The following is an 8041-nucleotide window of genomic DNA, read 5'->3' as shown; positions in this document are numbered from 1 at the left end:
GTGAAGAGAGGAAGATGAGAGATCTGTCAATGGTTATAAAAACAGGAAGTCAGACTGTTGGAGTTACTTTATAACTGAGGTAAAGAGCTGGTGTAAGGGGCACTGGGAGAGTATTTGTGAAGTTAAGAGGTGGTATACAGGTGGGTGGCAATGTATTTAGAGATTGAAGAAGACCGAGATTGCTGGCACCTGTTACTATGTTTGTTGGTAGTTTTGTTTGGTCCCTCTAAGCCCAGTTTTGTTAAGGATTGCCCTGATATGACCTTAAATGGCACTGTTGATTATGGCACGGGTTAATTCTTATTCTCGAATGCACTTTCTTTACAATCTCCTATTTATGCCCTTAGATGGGGGGAGGGGGACAAGAAGGCGAGGCTGTACACCTGTATTCCAGCATGCAGGAAGCTGAGGCAGGGGGATGGCTGTGAGTTCGAGGCCAGCTTGGGCTACCAAGTGAGGTCAAGGCCAGTCCGAACTAAACTGTGAGACCGTATCTCAAAAGAAAAAAAAAAAGAAAGAGAAAAAGAAGGTGAGATAGAGAGGGGTAGGGAAAGACTAAGATTAAGGCAGGGAGAGAGTTGATAGGAGAGAAGGCACACTAAACGGGAGAGCAGGTTTAATGGGAAACCAGTGAAACTTAAAGTACTGTAATCATCTAATACCAATAAAGAAGAATCTTAAGAAAGAAGAGGAAGAAACTAAAAACAAGGAATAGAAAGACAAAACCAACAGAAAGCTTCGCACAGCTGTTACAACAGTAACCCAGGTCTTTCACACAGCACCCCCTTCACTGATGTCGCGTCTGATTTCGGTCAGCCCGCAATGTCCTCCTGCGGACACGATTGAGGACTGTGGCTCCCCCTAGCTCGCGTCCAGGTTTTGAGCTCCCAGCGTGCCTTCCGGTAGGCCTCCGCGGATCCAATTATCCTCATCGTTTTGGAGGGTAAGCATCTCCCACTTCACAGGGTCTTCCCTTCGTCCGTTCTTCCTGCCTATTTCTTACAGGACCTCAAGGCTGCTCTCCTAGGTTCTGATCACCATTGTCTGTTTCCGCTCCGCCCACAGAAACCGCAAGAAGGCGCTCTTGCCCTACGTAGTCACTGCGTTTTTGTTGTTGTTGTTTGGTTTCCGTTTCGGTTTCGGTTTTGGTTTTTTGAGACAGGGTTTCGCTATGTAGTTCAGGCTGGCCTTGAACTCACTATGTAACCAGGCTGGCCTCGAACTCCCCGTTAATCCTCCTCCCGGAGTGCTGCTACCACGCCCCGCTCGCTCACTGCGTTGTTTTTCTGATTTTGTTGCAGAACTGACCTTTACTTCCTTCTGCCCTTCTCCGATAGGCATTGGTAGGCGTCCTGTCCGTCTGTGGGAGACCGACAATCGTGGGTAGAACGCTGATTGTTCCACATTCGCATGTGGGAGATACAGGCAGTTTACTTTTTAATATTAGTTATTGTTATTATCAATATTGTTGTTATTATTAGACAATTATTAAAATTGTCTGTGTTGGGGGAACCTCCTCTCTCTCCCCAGGTGTCTCACTGCATTCAGGTTCTGGAGCCAAGAGCGATGGCATGTGGCAATGAAATTTTACCCGTTCTGATTTAGTTTCTTGGAGTCCTGTGTTGGAGTCTTCTGACTTCGCGCTGTCCAGTGGGGAGGACAGCGTGACTGTGGGCTTACTGAGTGGCCGCCTCGCTCCCTCCCTCGCCACCTTTCCCCAGTGGGTACTGTGATCCAGGCATGGACAGGTTGCCCCTCTCCTACTCTCTAAACTCTGTGTTTTAGTCCAGCTGGGTTCTTTTCGTTTATCGTCCCGTATCAGATTTCATCTTTTGCCCTCGCCTCAAAGTAATTGCTTTTCTTCAGCCTTAAATCCGAGGTCCTAACCATCACCAACTCCTGTTAGTCCATGAAGAATCTCCCTTGAGTGTCGTTCTTTAATCCACCAGGGGGAGCCAGAGCCCACGCGATGGCTTCACAAATAGCTGTGGAGGAGAGGGGACAGCCCAACATTTGCGTTGTGTTCACGCGCATGCGTATAATATATACATGCGTTTCACAACCATTATAAAAGTAAATTGGAAAATATATTTGAAGAAAACGAAACTGAAAAAATAAAGTTAATCATATTGACATATATTTTAGTACAGTGTTAAAATTATTGAAAAGTTAATTATACATGTATAAATATGAGAAAGCATCATTCCTACTTGAGGTAAAAGCCAATTTCTTAAACAAAATATGAAAAGCACTAACCATAAAAGGAAAGACTGAAAAATTAAGTGCCACTGGCATACAATAAGAACTTCCATTCACCAGTAGACAGTTTTAAGAAAATAGGCGTGTCACAGAATAGGATCAAATATTTGCTATGTATTTAGCCAAAAAGAATATATAAAGAAGTCCTACATATCAAATAGAAGCAGAAAGTTAACAGACAATAAATTTAAATAGATATTTAACAAAGGAAATCTCAATGTCTAATAAAAAATGTTCAACCTCATTTATAACCAGAAAAATGCATAATAAAGCCACACGAGTGCCACAACATAGGCACCTGGGTTTACAAAATGAGTACCAATGTGACTTTTCAGACTGTGAATTAGTAGAGACATTTCGGAACAGAGGTGAGAATTTTCCAGTAAATTGAAGCTATGCATACCTTGACCCAGCATTCCACCGCTAGATATATACCCAACCAAAAAGCCTGCCTATAACCAAGAGACATGTGCAAGAATGCCCCCCAAACTAGAAACAAATCTCTCAAAGCAACAGAACACTGATCAAAGAATTATAACACAATCATGCTAAGCAACAATGAAAATGAGAGAACTGAAGACAAATGTATCAATAATAGCATATTCAAAATGTTTTTAAAGCAGACACCAAAGAATATATACCATATGAGTCTATTGATACATAGTTCAAAACTTGGGTAAAATTATGTATCCAATCTAATAGCCTGATTTTTAAAAATTATAAAAAATATTTCCACTAATCCTGAAAAACCCAGTAAATGTAAGTAGATGTGACTAATTTTATGTGTCAACTTGGCTGGACATGCCTAGCTATTTGGCCTGGTCTGTTATTCTGAATGTTTCTGTGAGTGTGTTTTTTGACAAGTTTAACATTTAAATCAGACTTTGAGTAAAGGAGATTGCCCTCTACAGTGTGGGTGGGCCTCATCCAATCATTTGAAGGCCTCAATAGTACAAAAGATTGACCTCCCACAACCAGGAAGAAATTCTGCCAACAGACAGCTTTTGGACTTGAACTGGGATGCTGGCTCCTCCTCAGGTCTCTGGCCTGTTGACCCATCCTGCAGATTTTTGGACTCATCTGCCTCCATAATCACATGAGCCAATTCCTTAAAATAAATCTCTCTTACTGATTCCATTTTCCCTGGAGAACTCTGACTGATACAATAGGTAAAAGTGTCAAAATGCTGTATGATAAATAGATAAAACATAGATGAAAGATAATTGTTGTAAGCAAAAAAAGTGACAATAAAAGATACAAGCTTAAAATGAAAAACTGTTAAAGAGGAAAATTTGAAAATGAAACAGCAGATGAAGCTGGTAGCTATGAATAAAAATCAAGAAAAATCTAGGTAAATATCAAAAATAAAACTTAATGTGAAAATAATTGGGGGAGAGATCTTTAAAATAAAACAAAAGCAAAGAGCCTGGGAACGGAAAAAGAGAGAAAATGAGACAAGGAAATGAGATAAAAGCAGAAGTCTGTGGAACTGGGTGTGAGAAATATTGATTTTCCCACCGTGTTGAGACCTGTTGCCATGGCAACACCCCTCCCAGACCTGCCCTTTCTCACCCCCCTTTCCCCTGATGTCTGACAGACCTAGACTTGACCATGGCACACTTTTATTTCAAAGATATATCTTATTTCCAGTTGACATATAGTAATTGTACCTATTTATGGGGTATACTGTGACATTTAAATACATGACATTTTTATGATCAGATCAAGAAATTGCCATATCTACCTGACCGTACCTGTTGTAATAGAGCCTTGACTCCTCTGTGTAGATAGCTGGAGTTGATCAGACTACTGGTATACCATCAGTCTGGCATGTCCACAGGCTCAAGTAGACACTGATGTGCCTGCATTTTCCTTCTAATGTATTTGTATATTTACAGCATGAAGATCATACACTACATATTCTACATCACATTATGCCATGAGTGTATTACTGGACATTTTTTCAAAGATTAGATGGGAACAAAACATTCCTTCATGTATCATTCACAGAAGCGGTGGCTGTTCCACAAATATTTGTTGAGTGCCTGCAATGCTCCAGGTGTGTGTGGCTGTTCAAGGCTCCTCTGAGTTGGCAGCTGCCAGTGGAACAAATGGGAAAATCAGTGCTTGCAGTGTAAGAGGGATTTCTGTACTTTTCAGAGGCCCCTCCTGATTTCCAGGTTCACAGCTGGGCCAGGTAACTGAGTTTGCCTCCTAGAAGGAGGAGCACTTCTGTATTTCAGATGGCGATATGGGTCTGGGTGCTGGACAGAAGCTAAATATTTCCACAAATCATAGGCTTCTGGTGGGGTCACAGGTAAGTTTTAGGACCATTATTTATTGGAGACAGCATGGCAATGCCCCCCCCGCCACCAAGCTGCTTCTTTACTTTTTTAATTTCTCTTTTTCAAACATATATTTACAATGTTCTAAATTTAAGACAATATAATGATATATACAATGAAGGGCTCATTCCTACCACTGCCTCCTCTGCTGGCATGTTACTCATGTAATTGTTTTTATTAGGTTTTTTTGTGTATTATCCTAGACTTCTTTCGGCAAATGTAAATATATGTGCTTATTTTTTCTTCCTCAGCACAAAAAGGTAGTTTACAATTTATGTACATTTTCACCTTACTTTTTGCACTTAACATTACTTCTTGGATGCAGTTCCACATAAACAGATCTGCCTTTCTTGACCTTTTTCATTCCCACAGTCCTAAGTGTCTACGCAGTGTTCCACTGTATAACTGGCATAACTCTCTGGCCAAGCCTCCACCAATTGACCTGTGAATTTATCATTAGGCTTGTTACCCCAAATAAGGCTGCATTCTCTAACCTTGAATATATTTATCTTTGCAGCTGTAATTTGGTCAAAGAGTAAGTGTAATTTACCATATATATTGTCAAATCATCTTTGACAGGAGTTGTGGTAATATCCATTCCCACCAGCAATATTTCTGACCTCAACTTTAACCATGAACTCAGTTCAGTTGTTTTGCTTGTCTTTTTTTTTTTTTTTTTTGGTACCGGGAATCGAACTCTGGACCTTGCGCTTGCAAGGCAGGCGCCGGAACCACTGAGCTAAATCCCCAGCCCTCCCAGTTCAGTTGTTTATTGAGCCAGCAAACTGAACATCTACTCTCTACCAGGACCTGTGCTAAGCAAGTACATGGCAAAGAGTAAGATGCCATCGGTACCTGCCTTCAATAGAGGGAGAGACAGGCTCACTGGACAATCAAATCAACATGCAGCAAAGCACCACAGCACAGTACAGGAAGTCCTATGAGAACATGAACAAAGGGTGTTTTGTTCAGCAAGGTCTTCAGAATGGGTAGCAATCTAGCTGGGCCTGAGAGACAAGTGAGTTGCCAAGGGGTAGAGAGGTGTTCCAGACAAAGGGGACCATGAGCAGTTGCTTAAATGGTTATTCCCCAAGCAGCACTGATCAAGCATGAGGCACTAAAGGCTAGAGAGGCAGAAAATCTGGGAGGGGGTGTCTTTAGGTAACCACAATGTCTTTTTCTTCATCCCATAAGAACTGAGAAATCAGATGACCTTCCAGACACACTCTCCGACCCTTCTCCTCCCTGGACTCCAACTTGCCAGTCTGATAACGTGTGCCTGCTTCCCCGCAGTGAGTCAAGGGCTTACCTGCAGACTTCACAATAGCCCTCAGGTGGGCCAGTTATGATGCAGCAAATGCTGTGACTATCCCTTGGGTTTCCGTTAAACTGTCTTAGAAACAAACTCTAGGCACTAACACCTCCCATCCTAGCTTGTGGCCACAGCATGATCAGAGAATGGGAAAATGGCTGTCCAAGGATTGGAATACAGAGGGCTAAAGAAAGGGACACTGAAGAGGGCAAATCAGACAAGAATGGAAAGACAGTCCGAATCCTTAGCACCAGCTGTTCCTACTTGCATCAGGCTTCTCCGTGTTGCCAAGAGGACCTAGGTCCTGCATTACCATTGGGATGAGTGTGGCTGGTGCTTCTAGCCCATGCATAGGTGACCTCTGCCTGCTTACTGGAAAGCTACACTCTCGGGTTTCCCACTCTGTGAGGGACAACTAGAAAGACCCTCTCCAGAGCTCTAATCCACCTACCTCTCTCCTTTTCAGGATATGGACCAAATTCCACAAATTCCATGTATTGCCCTAGGAAAATATTCCCCCTGGAAAAAGAGATCCTGGTAAGTGTCTGGAGTTCACACTTAGAGGGGCCTCTTGATGCCCACCAGTGAGCTGGGGGCCCTAGATTCCAAACCCACTGACAGTAATTGGCTAGGTCTGCTCGAGGATTCTACACTTGCACAGCAAAAGCCAGTACCTTCTTATTTAAAAGTCCCAATTAGGACTATAACCCTAAGTAATTACAGATGATGGAAATGGCCTCTTCTGAGCTCTGATCTTACACTCATCTCTCTCCTAGACCTTGTCTAGTTGAGGCTTCAAATGGATTTGTAAAGTCAATAACATTCTCGCAAATTCATAGTTCGTAAGAGGAGAGTCAGGATTTGAACTCAGGCTTGTCTGACCCAGAAGGTCCACCCTGTTTCACATTGTCCTCAGCAATGAAGGGAGAACCAACCACTAGCTAATTCTTTCTGCCTCTGTGCATGAAGATTTTAACAACCTCCCTCCTACTGTCAGCATCTAGGGGGTGTTCATACTATAGCCACAAGAAGGTTTTTGGCTTCTAAACAAGAGGAAGAATGAAAAATGCTGAGGGAACTACGGTTGCTGTCTCCAGACTACAAACAGCAATGGAATATAAAAAAAACCCCTCCCCTCCTTGTGCTGTGTGTGAACCTGTAAAAAAATTGTGGACGGCACAGGTAATCATGCCTGCCGTGGAGTTCAGAATGCCCCAGTGGGAGAAGATCAACATCAGCAAGCACGTAGAAAGGATGCAGCTGGCTCAGGCCCTGGGAAGTAAGCAGGTTTCCTCCCATGCTGAAAGACTTGGGGGCTCAGTGTTTCTGGGTCCAACAGCAAAAGGCAAGGTGAGAAAAGATGATAGTGATTATTGTGACAATCTCAAGCAGGAGGAGAAAAAGGAGGAAGAGAGCAAAGTCACAAGAAGACAGAAATAAAAGTGAAGGTTGCTTTCAAGTCAAAAGAATCAAGAAGGTGTTTACCATGCCAACCAAATGACTGTAAACCATTCTTTCCCATAAAGACACTGGAACGGTCCATCACAGGCCTAACAAACCGAAATCTCCTTTCTGTGACTGAATTCCCCAGAGACCTCATGCTCATGAACCAGGATTTTATATCTCGGGAAATCTACTCCAGGAATGTGATCAATACCCACCCCCTGCAAGAAGGGCATGCCTGCAAGGAGTGCGTGGGTAAAGCTGCTCCTTGTAATTATTAAAGTTTTATTTATCCCCCAGGGTACCCAAGTGTCCTCATCCTTATTTCTTCTGTGCCTTGTGCCCTAGGCTCCTTCCAACCTCTCTCTTTGGATACTTTGGCTTCCCCTGCCCTATCTTCTAGTGTCCTCAAAGTAACACCCAGTTGCTGAGGCTTCCTGGTTTCTGGAAACTCATAACTTTCAGATCTCAATCTCACTAACAGCCCAGGCCTTCCTGATCTCACCTAGTTGAACAGAGAGCAGTCCTCTGCATCTTCTTTTTCCTTTTGGGACCTGTATCAGTCACCTACTCTTGTTTAAAAAAAAATCCCCAATTTTAGTGGCTTAAAACAATAATTGAGGTTCTAATTCTGTGGGTGAGCAATTCAGGCAGGGCTGAGCTGGGTGGTTCTCCTGGCCTC

The 8041-nt window shown here is 42.9% G+C and overlaps 1 pseudogene across 1 annotated transcript; it reads left to right on the top strand.

Annotated features, from left to right (window-relative positions):
- The first annotated feature begins 285 nt into the window (after positions 1 to 285).
- LOC101724016 (uncharacterized protein C10orf120-like) lies at positions 286 to 7656 on the top strand (annotated as a pseudogene). The gene is made up of 4 exons (XR_015440381.1): positions 286 to 943; positions 5799 to 5896; positions 6383 to 6453; positions 6914 to 7656. The product of XR_015440381.1 is annotated as an uncharacterized protein C10orf120-like (transcript).
- Positions 7657 to 8041: the final 385 nt, after the last annotated feature.

The sequence above is a fragment of the Heterocephalus glaber genome, unplaced genomic scaffold (assembly GCF_053883595.1).
Source record: "Heterocephalus glaber isolate CG9 unplaced genomic scaffold, H.glaber_assembly_v1.0 deba00001497, whole genome shotgun sequence".
In the NCBI taxonomy this organism is placed as follows: Eukaryota; Metazoa; Chordata; class Mammalia; order Rodentia; family Bathyergidae; genus Heterocephalus; species Heterocephalus glaber.
This window is presented reverse-complemented; position numbering and strand designations above follow the sequence as displayed.